The sequence below is a fragment of the Somniosus microcephalus genome, chromosome 4, assembly GCF_052327205.1.
Source record: "Somniosus microcephalus isolate GS21.2 chromosome 4, FLI_Smic_1.0, whole genome shotgun sequence".
Classification (NCBI taxonomy): Eukaryota; Metazoa; Chordata; class Chondrichthyes; order Squaliformes; family Somniosidae; genus Somniosus; species Somniosus microcephalus.
Window position 1 is genome coordinate 79501870 of NC_140990.1, and position 19103 is coordinate 79520972.

Consider the following 19103-nt stretch of genomic DNA (forward strand, 5'->3'; position numbering starts at 1 on the left):
GAAAACTCTGATAACATTCCCAGAATCCCATGTAGCAAAATAGAGTTTGCCTTGTTTGGTCGCCAGTAGTCAGTGGTCCTGTGGGTGTTCACTCCTCCTTCTAGCAACATTACATTTGGTTATTAGTCTCCCACAGGGCCACTATATCTGTAGCCAAAATTCCCATGTCATCACATCATTGCCAGTCACTTCACAGCTTGCTGTTTGAAATCCTCATAACCTTGGGTTTAGTTTCCAGCCACTTTACAAGGCTGCTTATGTTGTGTCAGCGAACATGAAGGGCTGTATTTAGTGTTTTTAACTTTTGGTGTTAACATGATCATTGAACTCTTTTATGCACCTGTTCCCATTAAATAAGCAAGTGTGACATTATCCACAAAATATGGTGCAACATCACTGATTAAATTATCTGCATTGCTTTGTGGAGGAAGGTTCCCATCCTGTCATTGTATGTCCCAAAAGAGCAGCGAGGTTATGCTAAAACTGTATAAAACGCTAGTTAGGCCACAGCTAGAGTACTGTGTGCAGTTCTGATCACCAGATTACACGGAGGTGTGATTGCACTCGAGAGGGTACAGAGGAGATTCACAAGGATGTTGCCAGGACTGGAGAATTTTAGCTATGAGGAAAGATTGGATAGGCTGGGATTGTTTTCTTTAGAACAGAGGAGGCTGAAGTGAGACTTAATTGAAGTGTATAAAATTATGAGGGGCCTAGATAGAGTGGATAGGAAGGGCCTATTCCCCTTAGCAGAGAGGTCAATAACCAGGGAGTGGGAGGAATTGCCCAACATTCACTACAAGCCCACTGCCTCCCACAACTACCTGGACTACACTTCCTCCCACCCCGCTTCCTGTAAGGACTCTATTCCATTCTCCCAGTTTCTCCATCTCTGCCGCATCTGTTCTGACGATGCCGCCTTCCATACCAGTGCTTCCGGTATGTCTTCCTTTTTCCTCAACCGAGGATTCCCCTCTACTGTGGTTGACTCGGCCCTCGACCGTGTCCGTTCCATTTCCGGCACTTCTGCTCTCACCCCTTCCCCTCCCTCCCGTAACCACGATAGGGTTCCCCTTGTCATAGAAACATAGAAGATAGGAGCAGGAGTAGGCCATTTGGCCCCTCGAGCCTGCTCCGCCATTCAATGCGATCATGCCTGATCATCCAAATTCAGTACCCTGTCCCTGCTTTCTCCCCATATCCCTTGATCCCTTTAGCCTTAAGAAATATATCTAACTCCTTCTTGAATATATTTAATGAATTGGTCTCTACTACCTTCTGTGGTAGAGAATTCCACAGGTTCACCACTCTCTGGGTGAAGAAATTCCTCCTCATTTCTGTCCTAAATGGCTTACCCCTTATCCTTAGACTGCGACCCCTGGTTCTGGACTCCCCGACCATCGGGAACATCCTTCCTGCATCTAGTCTGTCCAGGCCTGACAGAATTTTATAAGTTTCAATGAGATCCCCTCTCATTCTTCTAAACTCCAGCGAGTACAAGCCCAATCGACCCAATCTCTCCTCATACGTCATTCCTGCCATCCCAGGTATCAGCCTGGTGAATCTTCGCTGAACTCCTTCCATGGCAAGAACATCCTTCCTCAGATAAGGCGACCAAAACTGCACACAATACTCAAGGTGCGGTCTCACCAAGGCCCTGTAAAACTGCAGCAAGACATCCTTGTTCCTGTACTCAAACCCTCTCGCTACGAAGGCCAACATACCATTTGCCTTCTTAACCGCCTACTGCACGTGCATGCCTACCTTCAGCGACTGGTGCACAAGGACACCCAGGTCTCGTTGCACTTCCCCTTCTCCCAATCTATTGCCATTCAGATAATAATCTGCCTTCCTGTTTTTGCCACCAAAGTGGATACCCTCACATTTATCCACATTATATTGCATCTGCCATGCTGCTGCCCAATCACCCAACCTGTTCAAATTATCCTGTAGTTTCTCGGCATCCTCCTCACAGCACACACGCCCACCCAGCTTTGTGTCGTCTGCAAATTTGGAGATATTACATCTAGTTCCCTTGTCTAGATCATTAATATATATTGTGAACAGCTAGGGTCCAAGGACCGATCCCTGCGGTACCCCACTAGTCACTGCCTGCCACCCTATAATCCGGTGTACCGCGCGGTAAAAGCGGCCCCGGTAAAAACTGAAGTAATCCCAGGACACCCGGAGATCCCCGGTACCGCCATAGTCCCCGTGGCAGGAGGAAACCCGGAAATCCCAGCGGTCCCCGCAGTTCCGGCAAGACCCCAGATGATTCGAACCACCTACCAGCCCTTCAAACCCTTAGCGAGACAAATGCTGGTGGACAAACTACCCCAGCTGCAACCTCGAGGGAATAACTACCCATTTTGGCAAAAGATGAGGGAATTGAGGATCAGTCATAATTTACACAATAAAGATATAAACCAGTTGGTGCGAGCAAAAATTTCGGATGACCGTTGGGACCAATTACCCGTGAATTTCAGGGACGGAACTTGGTGCCTAGCGTGTAATCCCGCCCCGCAACAGTCAGACCAAAACTACGAGGCCTTCAAGCGAGCAGTAGAGGAGGTTATGGGACAGGCCCCAGTAAATTGGGCAGCCATACCAATATAATTCGGGATAAGGGGGAATCTGCCGTAGACTATAGTAAACGGAAATGGGAAAGGTTTGTAGGATGTTCCGGCATCCTAAACCGCACCACAGAGAACCAATGTTTCCTGCAATTATTTAAAGCCGGACTAGGCCCCACACATCAGGCAGCCATACGATTAGGAATCGTTACAATGAACAACTATGAGGATTTAATTAGGTGGGCGACCAAAGTAGATAATATGCAAAAGGCTAAGACAGCTGCCACAGAGGAGTTGGGGGAACAAGAGGAAGCAGTGGGGATAGCAAGCTGTTATGCTTGCGGGGAAGAGGGACATTTTGCTAAAGAATGCAAACAGAAGCAGAGAAGAGATGTCAGACCAGCATCGGATCCAAAACCAACTTGTTATAATTGTAACAAGCCAGGACATAAGAAATTAGACTGTTGGAGGAAAGGGGGAGGAAGGGAAGGTCAGGGGCCAAACCAAAGGGGGCGTCCCCAAAGAGGACAGCCCGGAGGAAATGGGGGAAAGGAGGATTTTAAAAGATGGATGAGGGAAGAAAAAGAGGAACAGGAGGAAAGGGATAGAGACAGAGATAGAGATAGGGAGAGACAGCGACGAAGGGATAGGGAAGAAAGGGAGCTTAGGGAATATTGTAACTGGAAAAATTCCCGAGGTGAGAGGCGATATGGGTCTGATTCAGAGGACGGGGAAGGAGGCGATGTGTGCACTACGAGGCAAAGGAGAGACATGATGAAGTTGAATATTAAATGAAAGATAGCAGCCCTCGGGGAGAATGGTGAGGAGGATCCAAGGATGTTTGTTAACGCATTGGTAGGGGGCCGGCAGTGCAAAATGTTGACAGACACCGGAGCCTCAATCTCACTGACAGATTTACCCTTACCCCGAACTAAACTTTCAATTAATGTGGCGGGAATAGAAAACATAGAAAAATAGGAGCAGGAGTAGGCCATTCGGCCCTTCGAGCCTGCTCTGCCATTCAATATGATCATGGCTGATCCTCTATCTCAATACCATATTCCCGCTCTCTCCCCATACCCCTTGATGCCTTTTGTGTCTAGAAATCTATCTATCTCCTTCTGTGGTAGAGAATTCCACAGGTTCACCACCCTCTGAGTGAAGAAATTTCCCCCCATCTCAATCCTAAATGTCCTAAATATCCTGAGACTGTGACCCCTCGTTCTAGACCCCCAGTCAGGGGAAACATCCTCCAGTCTGTCTAGCCCTGTCAGAATGTTATACGTTTCAATGAGATCCTCTCTCATTCTTCTAAACTCTAGTGAATACAGGCCTAGTCGACTCAATCTCTCCTCATACGACAGTCCTGCCATCCCAGGAATCAGTCTGGTGAACCTTCGCTGCACTCCCTCTATGGCAAGTACATCCTTTCTTAGGTAAGGAGGCCAACACTGCACACAGTACTCCAGGTGTGGTCTCACCAAGGCCCTGTACAGCTGTAGTAAGACATCCTTGCTCCTGTACTCAAATCCTCTTGCAATGAAGGCCAACATACCATTTGCCTTCCTAACTGTTTGCTGCACCTGCATGTTTGCTTTCAGTGACTGGTGTACAACTACACCCAGGTCCCTTTGTACATCAACATTTCCCAATCTATCACCATTTAAATAATACTCTGCCTTTCTGTTTTTTCTACAGAAGTGGATAACTTCACATTTATCCATGTTATACTGCATCTGTCATGTATTTGCCCACTCACTCAACTTGCCTAAATTGCCTTGAAGCCTCTTTGCATCCTCCTCACAACTCACAATCCCACCTAGTTTCGTGTCATCAGCAAACTTGGAAATATTACATTTGGTTCCCTCATCCAAATCATTGACATATATTGTGAATAGCTGGGGCCCAAGCACTGATCCCTGCGGTACCCCACTAGTCACCGCCTGCCACCCCGAACAAGACCCATTTATTCCTACTCTCTGTTTCCTGTCTATTAACCAATTTTTAATCCATGCCAGTATATTACCCCCAATCCCATGTGCTTTAATTTTACACACTAACCTCTTATGTGGGAATTTATCAAAGGCCTTCTGAAAATCCAAATACACCACATCCACTGGTTCTCCCTTATCTATTCTACCAGTTACATCCTCAAAAACTCCAGTAGGTTTGTCAAACACGATTTCCCTTTCATAAATCCATGTTGACTCTGTCTAATCCCACTGATATTTTCTAAGTGTCCTGTTATCACATCCTTTATAATCGAGTCTAGCATTTTCCCTACTACTGATGTTAGGCTAATAGTGGGGTTACATTTGCCACCCTCCAATCTGCAGGAACTGTTCCATAATCTATAGAATTTTGGAATTGCTGTTTGTGGGAGCTTGCTGTGCGCTAATTGACTGCCGCTTTTCCTACATTACAGCAGTGACTCCACTTCATTGGCTGTAAAGCACTTTGGGACGTCCGATGGTCGTGAAAGGCGCTATATAAATGCAAGTCTTTCTTTTCATTCTTTAAGTTCTTTGTTGCTCTTTTTCACTCCATTTTGACCCAGACTGTCTCGCAATGGAGGGGTTATCATAGAATCATAGAAATTTAGGGCACAGAAGGAGGCCATTCGGCCCATCGTGCTTGAGCCAGCCGAAAAACAGCTTTCCAGCCTAATCTCACTTTCCAGCTCTTGGTCCATCGCCCTGCAGGTGGCAGCACTTCATGTGCATATCCAAGTACTTTTCAACTGAGATGAGGGTTTCTGCCTCTACCACCCTTTCAGGCAGAAAGTTCCAGACCCCGACCACCCTCCGAGTGAAAAAGGTTCTCCTCACCTCCCCTGTAATCCTTTTACCAATTACTTTAAATCTATGGCTCCTGGTTATTGACCTCGCTGCTAAGGAAAATGTCGTGAAACTCCAGTACGATTTGGACAGGTTGGGTGACTGGGCAGAAACATGGCAAATGCACTATAATGTGGATAAATGTGAGGTTATCCACTTTGGTGGCGAAAACAGGAAGCCAGATTATTATTTGAATGGCAATAGATTGGGAGGAGGGGAAGTGCAAAGAGACCTGGGTGTTCTTGTGCACCAGTCGCTGAAGGTAAGCATGCAGGTTAAGAAGGCAAATGGTATGTTGGTCTTCGTAGCAAGAGGGTTCGAGTACAGGAACAAGGATGTCTTGCTGCAGTTGTACAGGGCTTTGGTGAGACCGCACCTTGAGTATTGTGTGCAGTTTTGGTCGCCTTACCTGAGGAAGGACGTTCTTGCCATGGAAGGAGTGCAGCGAAGATTCACCAGGCTGATACCTGGGATGGCAGGAATGATGTATGAGGAGAGATTGTGTCGACTGGGCTTATACTCACTGGAGTTTAGAAGATTGAGAGGGGATCTCATCGAAACCTATAAAATTCTGTCAGGCCTGGACAGACTAGATGCATGAAGGATGTTTCTGATGGCTGGGGAGTCCAGAACCAGGGGTCATAGTCTAAGGATAAGGGGTAAGCCATTTAGGACTGAAATGAGGAGGAATTTCTTCACCCAGAGAGTGGTGAACCTGTGGAATTCTCTGCCACAGAGGGCGGTGGAGGCCAGTTCATTAAATATATTCAAGAAAGAGTTGGATATATTTCTTAAGGCTAAAGGGATCAAGGGATATGGGGAGAAGGCAGGTACAGGGTACTGAATTTGGATGATCAGCCATGATCTCATTGAATGGCAGAGCAGGCTCGAAGGGCCGAATGGCCTACTCCTGCTCCTATCTTCTATGTTCTATGTATGTAAAATAGGTCCTTCCTACCCACTCTATCCAGGCCCCTCATAATTTTATACACCTCAATCAAGTCTCCCTCAGTCTCCTCTGTTCCAAAGAGCAGTTAGTAACAGAGATTGGAGAAGTTTTGGGCTTTTTTTTTGCACTGAAGCAGCGAAGGATCAGGGCCAGCCTGATGGAGGTCCTCAAGACCATGAGGATTGTTGATGAAAGGCAAATGACAGATTCCTCTCCAGGCACCTCAAAATCCACATGCGCCGCTCTTGTTGGGGTTTAGAACGCGCATGCTCAGGGGAAGCAGAGTCCCAGGACCAGCTGCTAGTGGGCATGCTCAGGGGGCAGCAGAGTCCCAGGAGCAGCTGCTAGTGGGCATGCTCAGGAGCAGATTCCCAGGACCAGCTGCTAGTGGGCATGCCCAGGGGGCAGCAGAGTCCCAGGACAAGCTGCTAGTGGGCATTATCAGGGGCAGAGTCCCAGGACCAGCTGCTAGTGGGCACACTCAGGGGCAGAGTCCCAGGACCAGCTGCTAGTGCGCATGCTCAGGCGGGCAGAGTCCCAGGACCAGCTGCTAGTGCGCATGCTCAGGCGGGCAGAGTCCCAGGACCAGCTGCTAGTGGGCATGCTCAGGGTTAGAGTGTCCCAGGACCAGCTGCTAGTGCGCATGCTCAGGGGGGCAGCGGAGTCCCAGGACCAGCTGCTAGTGCGCATGCTCAGGGTTAGAGTGTCCCAGGACCAGCTGCTAGTGCGCATGCTCAGGGGCAGCGTCGCAGGACCAGCTGCTAGTGCGCATGCTCAGGGGTGACACACTGGTTAACTGTTGAAGAGTCGGAATTACCGGCGGAAAGCGAGTTTTTTCAGCTAGACGGATGAGCGGAGAGAGACGGGGAAATAAATGACGGTAAACACAAACCTGGGACTCCGAGGGTCCCGGGAAGCGAACGGAGCAGATTCAGCCTCGCGGAGCGGGTCAGACTTCCTCAACGACATGTGATCGGGGCCCGCGGCCTCAGTGACGTCATCGCCTCATTGACACGTGATCCGGGCCCACGGGAGCGTCCGACCAATAGGGAGCGAGCGGGGCGGGCCTGGAGGAGCGAGCCGGCGGCGGGTCCTCCAACCAATCGGGGAGCCCGAGGGGCAGGACTAGCGCCGGCTGATTGTCTGATCCGCAGGGCAGCGAGTTTCTCCAGTCCCTTGTTCAGGGCCAGGGAAGGCTGTGGGCCTCACTGGTGTTTGTGGGATCTCTCTGAATCCACTGTATCAAAGCATTTCATAATTTTGAAGACCTTTATTAGGTCACCCCTCAGCCTTCTCTTTAAGAGAAGAGACCCAGCCTGTTCATCCTTTCCTGATATGTATACCTTCGCATTTCTGGTATCATCCTTGTAAATCTTCTCTGCTCCCTCTCCAGTGCCTCTATATCCTTTTTATAATATGGCGACCAGAATTGTACACAATACTCCAAGTGTGGTCTGATGAAGGTTTGATACAAGTTTAGCATAACTTCTCTACTTTTCAATTCTATCCCTCTAGAAATAAACCCTACTTTTAGTGATTTGTGCAGTTGTATTCAGAGATCCTTTGTTCCTCTACCCCACCCAGGCTCGCGCCCACCAAGTAATAGGAGACCTCCCTATTCTTCTGACCAAAATGTAATACCTCACATTTATGTGTTGAAATTCATTTGCCAATTATATGCCCATTCTGCAAGTTTATTAATGTCTTCCTGTAATTTGTTGCAGTCCTCCTCAGTATTGACTATACCCTCCAATTTGGTGTCATCCACAAATTTAGAAATTGTGTTTTTGGTTCCAAAGTCTACATCGTTAATGTAAGTTGTGAACAACAGTGGTTACAGCACTGATCCTTGTGGAACACCACTTATTAAAGCAGCGGCAGTGGCGAGAGGATAAAGAGCGGCCCGAGAGTGGACCTGAATTAAAGCAGCGGCAGTGGCGAGAGGATAAAGAGCGGCCCGAGAGCGGACCTGAATTAAAGCAGCGGCAGTAGTGAGAGGATAAAGAGCGGCCCGAGAGCGGACCTGAATTAAAGCAGCGGCAGTGGCGAGAGGATAAAGAGCGGCCCGAGAGCGGACCTGAATTAAAGCAGCGGAGAGGGGATAAAGAGCGGCCCGAGAGCGGACCTGAATTAAAGCAGCGGCAGCGGAGAGAGGATAAAGAGCGGCCCGAGACTGGACCTGAATTAAAGCAGCGGAGAGAGGATAAAGAGCGGCCCGAGAGTGGACCTGAATTAAAGCAGCGGCAGCGGCGAGAGGATAAAGAGCGGCCCGAGAGCGGACCTGAATTAAAGCAGCGGAGAGAGGATAAAGAGCGGCCCGAGAGTGGACCTGAATTAAAGCAGCGGAGAGAGGGTAAAAGAGCGGCCCGAGAGTGGACCTGAATTAAAGCAGCGGAGAGAGGGTAAAAGAGCGGCCCGAGAGTGGACCTGAATTAAAGCAGCGGCAGCGGTGAGAGGATAAAGAGTGGCCCGAGAGCGGACCTGAATTAAAGCAGCGGCAGCGGAGAGAGGATAAAGAGCGGCCCGAGAGCGGACCTGAATTAAAGCAGCGGCAGCGGAGAGAGGATAAAGAGCGGCCCGAGAGCGGACCTGAATTAAAGCAGCGGCAGCGGTGAGAGGATAAAGAGCGGCCCGAGAGTGGACCTGAATTAAAGCAGCGGCAGTGGCGAGAGGATAAAGAGCGGCCCGAGAGTGGACCTGAATTAAAGCAGCGGCAGTGGCGAGAGGATAAAGAGCGGCCCGAGAGTGGACCTGAATTAAAGCAGCGGCAACGGAGAGAGGATAAAGAGCGGCCCGAGAGCGGACCTGAATTAAAGCAGCGGCAGCGGAGAGAGGATAAAGAGCGGCCCGAGAGCGGACCTGAATTAAAGCAGCGGCGGCGCGAGGCTCCGATTCAAAAACAACAAAGAGTGATGTCACAGGAGAGCAGGTAGGTGATTGGTTGATGAGTATGACAGCTCTTTTTTTCTCCCTAAGTTAGGGAAGGGGGTTAAATTAAAAGCTGAGAAACTGTAACTTGCTGGTGCTGATTAAATTAAAATTAAAATTAAATAACAATCAAACGATAAACCTAAAATATTGATTGAATAAAATCTTTAACGAATTAATTAATGAATAAAACAAGGTTTGAGATGCCAGGGCAGGTGGTGTGTCGTAACTGCAGCATGTGGGAGTCTGTGGAGAGCATCACGATCCCGAGCAACCACATCTGCAGGAAGTGTCTGCAACTCGAGGAACTTCGGCTCAGAATTGTTGAGCTGCAGTACGAGCTGCAGACATTGCGATGCATCAGGGAGGGGGAGAGTTACCTGGACACTTTGTTCCAGGAGGCTGTCACACCCTTTAGGTTAAGTACTACTTTAGAGTTCGTCAGTGGTCAGGGACAGGAGGGTGTGACTGTGAGTCAGGAAGGTATGGGGACCCAGGATGTAGTGATGGAGGAACCTCAGTCCTGGACCTTGTCCAACAGGTACGAGGTACTTGCTACCTGTATGGATGAGGAAAAGGACTGCAGGGAGGATGGGCAAACTGACCACGGCACTGTGGTACGGGGGCCATCCAAGTGGGGGGAGAAAGAAGGAATGTGGTAGTAGTAGGGGGACAGTATAGTCAGGGGGATAGATACTGTTCTCTGCAGACGCGAAAGAGAGTCCTGTGTTGCCTGCCCGGTTAAGGATATCCCCTTGCGGCTGGAGAAGAACATGGAGTGGGTGGGGGAGGATCCAGTTGTCGTGGTCCAATGACATAGGTAGAACTAAGAATGAGGTTCTGCTGAGGGAGTTTGAGGAGCGAGGGTCTAAACTAATAAGCAGAACCACAAGGGTAATAATCTCTGGATTACTACCTGAGCCACATGCAAATTGGCGTAGGGTCAAGCAGATCAGAGCGTTAAATGTGTGGCTCAAGGAGTGGTGTGGGAAAATGGGGTTTCAATTCATGGGGCACTGGCACCAGTACTGGGGAAAGAGGGAGCTGTTCCGTCGGGACGGGCTCCACTTAAACTGGGCTGTGACCAGCGTCCTGGTGAATCGAATAACTAGGGCTGTAGATAGGGCTTTAAACCAAAAAAGGTGGGGGGAGAGGTCAGTTATGGGGAAATTTAGAAATCTAAAGAGAAAGGTCAAGGCAATAGAGCAGTGTAGCGATTTGGGTAAAAATAAGCAGAGTGTGAAAGGAAGGGACAGAGTTTAATGGTAGCAGTGCAGCAGAGAATAAGGTCAAAGCATGGAATAATGGTAAAAAAAATTAAATTCAAGGCTCTTTATCTGAATGCACGAAGCATTCATAGAAACATAGAAGATAGGAGCAGGAGTAGGCCATTCGGCCCCTCATTGATCTCATTGAAACTTATAAAATTCTGACAGGACTGGACAGACTAGATGCAGGAAGGATGTCCCCGATGGTCAGGGAGTCCAGAACCAGGGGACACAGTATAAGGATAAGGGGTAGGCCATTTAGGACAGAAATGAGGAGGAATTTCTTCACCCAGAGAGTGGTGAACCTGTGGAACTCTACCACAGAAGGCGGTGGAGGCCAGTTCATTAAATATATTCAAGAAGGAGTTGGATATATTTCTTAAGGCTAAAGGGATCAAGGGGTATGGGGAGAAAGCAGGGACCGGGTACTGAATTTGTATGATCAGCCATGATCGCATTGAATGGCGGAGCAGGCTCGAGGGGCCGAATGGCCTACTCCTGCTCCTATCTTCTATGTTTCTATGTTTCTCAAGCCTGTTAATGAGAGCATGGCTGAACATCCAAATTCTGTACCCTGTCCCTGCCTTCTCCCCATATCCCTTGATCCCTTTAGCCTGAAGAAATATATCCAACTCCTTCTTGAATATATTAAATGAACTGGCCTCCACCGCCTTCTGTGGTAAAGAGTTCCACAGGTTCACCACTCTCTGGGTGAAGAAATTCCTCCTCATCTCAATCCTAAATGGCTTAGCCCTTATTCTTAGACTGTAACCCCTGGTTCTGCACTCCTCGGCCATTGGGAACATCTAGTCTGTCTAGTCCTGTTAGAAATTTATAAGTTTCAATGAGAACCCCTTTCATTCTTCTAAACTCTAGCAAATATAAGCCTAATCGACCCAATCTCTCTTCATACGTCATTCCTGCCATCCCAGGTATCAGTCTGGTGAATCTTCGCTGCACTCCCTCCATGGCAAGAACATCATTCCTCAGATAAGGCGACCAAAACTGCACACAATACTCAAGGTGTGGTCTCACCAAGGCCCTGTACAACTGCAGCAAGACATCCTTGCTCCTGTACTCGAATCCTCTCACTATGAAGACCAACATACCATTTGCCTTCTTAACCGCCTGCTGCACCTGCATGCTTACCTTCAGCGACTGGTGCACAAGGACACCCAGGTCTCATTGCACTTCCCCTTTTCCCAATCTATTGGCGTTGAGATAATAATCTGCCTTCCTGTTTTTGCCACCAAAGTGGATAACCTCGTATTTATCCACATTATACTGCATCTGCTATGCATCTGCCCAATCACCCAACCAGTCAAAATCATACTGGAGTTTCTCAGCATCCTCCTCACAGCACACATGCCCACCCAGCTTTGTGTTGTCTGCACACTTGGAGATATTACATCTAGTTCCCTCTTCTAGATTATTTAATATATATTGTGAATAGCTGGGGTCCAAGGACCGATCCCTGCGGTACCCCACTAGTCACTGCCTGCCACTCGGAAAAAGACCCAATTATTCCAACTCTTTGCTTCCTGTCTGCCAACCAGTTCTCTATCCAAGTCAGTACCTTACCCCCTCCTCTTCTTAGGCAATCCCAATCCCATGTGCTTTAACTTTGCACGCTAATGGGTGACTTTAATCTACATATAGATTAGGCTAACCAAATTAGTAACGATACTGTGGAGGAGGAATTCCTGGAGTGTTTACGGGATGGTTTCCTGGACCAATATGTCAAGGAACCAACCAGAGATCAGGCCATCTTAGACTGGGTATTATGTAATGAGAAAGAATTAATTAGCTATCTTGTTGTACGAGGCCCCTTGGGTCAGAGCGATCATAATATGATAGAATTCTTCATTAAGATGGAGAATGAAGTAGTTGACTCAGAGACTAGGGTCCTGAATTTAAAAAAAGGAAACTATGATGGTCTGAAGCGTGAGTTGGGTAGGATTGATTGGGGAATGTCACTCAAAGGGTTGACGGTGGATAGGCAATGGCAAGCATTCAAAGACCACATGGATGAACTACAGAATTTGTTCATCCCAGTTTGGCATAAAAATAAAACAAAAAAGGTGACTCAACCGTGGCTAACAAGGGAAATTAGGGACAGCATAAGATCCAAGGAGAGGACATATAAATTGGCCAGAAAAAGCAGTAAACTTGAGGATTGGGAGCAGTTTAGGATTCAACAAAGGAGGACAAAGGGATTAATTAAGAAGGGGAAAATAGAATATGAGAGTAAGCTTGCAGGGAACATAAAAACTGACTGTAAAAGCTTTTATAGATATGTGAAGAGAAACAGATTGGTGAAGTCAAGCATAGGTCCCTTGCAGTCAGAATTAGGGGAATTTATTATGGGGAACAAAGAAATGGCAGAACAATTAAATACATATTTTGGTTCTGTCTTCACAAAGGAGGACACAAATAACCTCCCAGAGATGTCGGGGAACATAGGGTCTGATGAAGGGGAGGAACTGACTGAAATCAGTATTTGTAAGGAAATCGTGTTAAGGAAATTGATGGGACGGAAGGCCGATAAATCCCCAGGGCCTGATAATCTACACCCTAGGGTACTTAAGGAAGTGGCCCTAGAAATAGTAGATTCATTGCTGATCATCTTCCAACATTCGATGGAATCTGGAACAGTACCCATGGATTGGAGGGTAGCTAATGTTACCCCACTATTCTAAAAGGTGGTAGAGAGAAAACGGGGAATTACAGACCGGGAAGCCTGACATCGGTAGTGGGGAAAATGCTAGAGTCCATTGTAAAAGATGTAATAGCCGAGCACTTGAAAAACAGTGACAGGATCGGACAAAGTCAACGTGGATTTACAAAAGGTAAATCATGCTTGACTAAACTACTGGAATTTTTTGAGGATGTAACTGGTAAAATAGATAAGGGAGAACCAGTGGCTGTGGTGTATTTGGACTTTCAGAAGGCTTTCAATAAGGTCCCGCATAAGAGATTAGCGTGTAAAGTTGAGGCACATGGGATTGGCGGCAAGGTATTGACTTGGATAGAAAACTGGTTGGCAGACAGAAAGCAAAGAGTTGGAATAAACGGGTCTTTTTCCGAGTGGCAGGCAGTGACTAGTGGGGTACCGCAGGGATCGGTCCTTGGACCCCAGCTATTCACAATATATATTAATGATCTAGACAAGGGAACTAGATGTAATATCTCCAAATTTGCAGACGACACACAGCTGGGTGGGCGTGTGTGCTGTGAGGAGGATGCCGAGAAACTCCAGGATGATTTGGACAGGTTGGGTGATTGGGCAGAAGCATGGCAGATGCAATATAACGTGAATAAATGTGAGGTTATCCACTTTGGTGGCAAAAACAGGAAGGCAGATTATTATCTGAATGGCAATAGATTGGGAGAAGGGGAAGTGCAATGAGACCTGCGTGTCCTTGTGTACCAGTCGCTGAAGGTAAGCATGCAGTTGCAGCAGGCGGTTAAGAAGGCAAATGGTATGTTGGCCTTCGTAGCGAGAGGGTTTGAGTACAGGAACAAGGATGTCTTGCTGCAGTTGTACAGGGCCTTGGTGAGACCACATCTTGAGTATTGTGTGCAGTTTTGGTCGCCTTATCTGAGGAAGGATGTTCTTGCCATGGAAGGAGTTCAGCGAAGATTCACCAGGCTGATACCTGGGATGGCAGGAATGACGTATGAGGAGAGATTGGGTCGATTGGGCTTGTACTCGCTGGAGTTTAGAAGAATGAGAGGGGATCTCATTGAAACTTATACAATTCTGACAGGACTGGACAGACTAGATGCAGGAAGGATGTTCCCGATGGTCGGGGAGTCCAGAACCAGGGGTCACAGTCTAAGGATAAAGGGTATGCCATTTAGGACAGAAATGAGGAGGGATTTCTTCACCCAGAGAGTGGTGAACCTGTGCAATTCTCTACCACAGAAGGCAGTAGAGGCCAATTCATTAAATATATTCAAGAAGGAGTTGGATATATTTCTTAAGGCTAAAGGGATCAAGGGGTATGGGGTGAAAGCAGGGACCGGGTACTGAATTTGGATGATCAGCCATGATCACATTGAATGGCAGAGCAGGCTCGAGGGGCCGAATGGCCCACTCCTGCTCCAATCTTCTATGTTTCTATGTTTCTAATCTCTTATGCGGGACTTTATCGAAATACACCAAATCCACTGGTTCTCCCTTATCGATTCTACCAGTTACATCCTCAAAAAATTCCAGTAGTTTAGTCAAGCATGATTTACCTTTTGTAAATCCATGTTGACTTTGTCCGATCCTGTCACTGTTTTCCAAGTGCTCGGCTATTACATCTTTTATAATAATGGACTCTAGCATTTTCCCCCACTACCAATGTCAGGCTTACCAGTCTATAATTCCCCGTTTTTTCTCTACCACCTTTTTTAAATAGTGGGGTTACATTAGCTACCCTCCAATCCATGGGAACTGTTCCAGAGTCTGTAACATTTTGGAAGATGACCAGCAATGCATCTACTATTTCTAGGGCCACTTCTTTAAGTACCCTAGGATGTAGATTATCAGGCCCTGGAGATTTATTGGCCCTCAATCCCGTCAATTTCCCTACCACCATTTCCCTACTGTGATCAACCACCCCTCGACCAAAGGGTGTGTTGATGCGGGAACAGGAGAACACAAGAACAGTCACAAGATTGGTCTATGAAAAACAGCAATTAGCTGTGTTTTATTTTAGCAAACGGGGAAAAAAGGTTCACGTCTGGCAAAATCCAAAAATATATGACGTTCAAAAAAGAAAAATGAAGAACAAAACCATCAGCCGCCCGGGTGGTTAGGAAGGCAGTCCTTAAAACAATTTTCTCCAAAACAATAAGCCAGGGTTACTTTACCACTGGATCTTTGTCAGCCGGTCCAGGAATCACATCAGACTCTCAGAACTAAACAATATTCCACCCGGGTTCAATAGTAGACCTCTCTGTGGCAGCTACAAGCCGGTCCTCAACAACAGACTTGGCTCTGTCCTGGCTCTCTCCTCGGGCACTGGCCCTCTCCTCAGGCACTGGCCTTCTCCTCAGGCACTGGCCTTCTCCTCAGGCACTGGCCTTCTCCTCAGGCACTGGCCCTCTCCTCAGGCACTGGCTTTACATAAGAACATAAGAAATAGGAGCAGGAGTAGGCCAATCGGCCCCTTGAGCCTGCTCCGCCATTCAATAAGATCATGGCTGATCTGATCCTAACCGCCAATCCACGATCACAGAACCATCTCCTGAATCTAACAGAATTAGACACACGAAATAGGAGCAGGATCAGGCTACACGGCCCCTGGGCCCGCTCTGCTACCCACAGGGCCATGTCCGATCCGAACCTAGACTCATGTCCAAATTCCTGCCCGCTCCCCGTAACCCTTAATTCCCTTTACTTCTAGGAAACTGTCTATTTCTGTTTTAAATTTATGTAATGATGTAGCTTCTACAGCTTTTTGGGGCAGCATATTCCATGGACCTACCACCCTCTGAGCGAAGTAGTTCCTCCACATCTCAGTTTTGAAAAAGCAGCCCCTTATTCTAAGACTATGCCCCCTAGTTCTAGTTTCACCCATCATCGGGAACATCCTCCCCGCATCCACCCGATCCAACCCCTTCACAATCTTATATGTTTCAATAAGATCGCCTCTCATTCTTCTGAACTCCAATGAGTAGAGTCCCAATCTACTCAACCTCTCCTCATATGTCCATCCCCTCATCCCCGGGATTAACCGAGTGAACCTTCTTTGTACTGACTCGAGAGCAAGTATGTCCTTTCTTAAGTATGGACACCAAAACTGTATGCAGTATTCCAGGTGCAGTCTCACCAATACCTTGTACAACTGAAGCAATACCTCCCTATTTTTATATTCTATCCCCCTAGCAATGAAAGCCAACATTCCATTGGCCTTCTTAATCACTTGCTGCACCTGCATACTAACCTTTTGAGTTTCGTGCACCAGGACCCCCAGATCCCTTTGTACTTCAGTACTTTCCAGTTTCTTGCCATTAAGATAATAACTTGCTCTATGACTTTTCCTGCCAAAGTGCATAACCTCACACTTTCCAGTATTGTATTCCATCTGCCAAATCTCTGCCCACTTACTTAGCCGGTCTATGTCACTTTGCAGGTTTTTTATGTCCTCCTCACTCACTACTTTCCCTCCCATCTTAGTATCATCTGCAAACTTTGATATGTTACTCTCGGTCCCCTCCTCCAAATCGTTAATATAGATTGTAAAGAGTTGGGGACCCAGCACTGACCCCTGCGGAACACCACTAGTTGCTGGTTGCCAGTCTGAGAATGAACCATTTCTCCTCAGGCACTGGCCATCTCCTCAGGCACTGGCCTTCTCCTCAGGCACTGGCCTTCTCCTCAGGCACTGGCCCTCTCCTCAGGCACTGGCCCTCTCCTCAGGCACTGGCCCTCTCCTCAGGCACTGGCCCTCTCCTCAGGCACTGGCCCTCTCCTCAGGCACTGGCCCTCTCCTCAGGCACTGGCCCTCTCCTCAGGCACTGGCTCTCTCCTCAGGCACTGGCCCTCTCCTCAGGCACTGGCTTTCTCCTCAGGTCCTGACCTCTGGCTACAAAAGCCTTCTCCTCAGGCACTGGCTCTCTCCTCAGGCACTGGCTCTCTCCTCAGGCACTGGCCTTCTCCTCAGGTCCTGACCTCTGGCTACAAAAGCCTTCTCCTCAGGCACTGGCCCGCAGGCCCCGATCCCCGGCCCTGAAGGGATGCACTAATTTGCCTTTTAAACTAGTGAGCTAATGGGTAGATTTGCCTCAGGTGTGTTGGAGGTGGGTGTGGCCTTCCTGAATTGGAGAGAAAGGGGGGACTTTGTCTCCATCTGGTGGCCACATACCGTCCATCCACCAGTAACCCGCCCCATAGCTCACACTACAAATACTGATTTCATTTAGTTCCTCCCTCTCATCAGACCCTATGTTCCCCGACATCTCTGGGAGGTTATTTGTGTCCTCCTTTGTGAAGACAGAACCAAAGTATGTATTTAATTGGTGAGCCATTTCTTTGTTCCCCATTATAAATTCCCCTGATTCTGACTGCAAGGGACCTACGCTTGACTTCACCAATCTTTTTCTCTATGAGGAGAGATTGTGTCGATTGGGCTTATACTCACTGGAGTTTCGAAGATTGAGAGGGGATCTCATCGAAACCTATAAAATTCTGTAAGGCCTGAACAGACTAGATGCAGAAAGGATGTTTCTGATGGCCGGGGAGTCCAAAACCAGGGTTCACATGGTTTAAGGATAAGGGATAAGTCATTTAGTTCTGAAATGAGGAGGAATTTCTTCACCCAGAGAGTGGTGAACCTGTGGAATTCTCTGCCACAGAGGGCGGAGGAGGCCAGTTCATTAAATATATTCAAGAAAGAGTTGGATATATTTCTTAAGGCAAAAGGGATCAAGGGATATGGGGAGAAGGCAGGGACAGGGTACTGAATTTGGATGATCAGCCATGATCTCATTGAATGGCGGAGCAGGCTCGAAGGGCCGAATGGCCTACTCCTGCTCCTATCTTCTATGTTTCTATGTTTCACATATCTATAGAAGCTTTTACAGTCAGTTTTTAGGTTCCCTAGAAGCTTACTCTCATACTCTATTTCCCCCCTCTTAATTAATCCCTTTGTCCTCTGCTGAATCCTAAACTGCTCCCAATCCTCAGGTTTGCTGCTTTTTCTAGCCAATTTATATGTCCTCTCCTTGGATCTTATGCTATCCCTAATTTCCTTTGTTAGCCATGGTTGAGTCGCCTTTCTTGTTTTATTTTTATGCCAAACAGGGATGAACAAATTCTGTAGTTCATCCATGTGATCTTTAAATGTTTGCAAGGTAGACAAACTAGTGGCACAAATAGAGATAAATGGGTTGGATCTAATAACCATTACAGAGACATGGTTGCAAGGTGGCTAAGGTTGGGAACTAAATGTTCCAGGGCACTTGACGTTTTGAAAAGACAGACAGAATGGAAAAGGAGGGGGGAGTAGCCCTGGTAATAAAGGATGACATAAGGACAGTAGCGAGAAAGGATCTCAGCTCAGAAGATCAGGAAGTAGAATCAGTATGAGTGGAGATAAGGAGTAACAAGGGGCAGAACACACTGGTAGGAGTAGTATATAGGCCCCCTAACAGTAGCTATACCATTGGACAGAAAATTAATAAAGAAATAGTAGGAGCTTGCAAAAAAGGTAATGCAATAATCTTGGGGGACTTTAATCTTCATATAGACTGGACAAATCAAATTGGCAAAGGTAATCTGGAGGACGAGTTCATGGAATGCATTTGGACAGTTTCCTAGAACAATATGCCATGGAACCAACAAGGGAACAGGCTATATTAGATTTTGTATTGTGTAATGAGACAGGGTTAATTAACAATCTCATAGTAAAGGATCCTCTGGGGCAGAGTGATCATAATATGATAGAATTTCACGTTAATTTTGAGAGTGACTTGCCTAAGTCCGAAACTAGAGTCTTAAACTTAAATAAAGCCAATTACATAGGTATGAGGGTTGGCTAAGGTAGATTGGAAA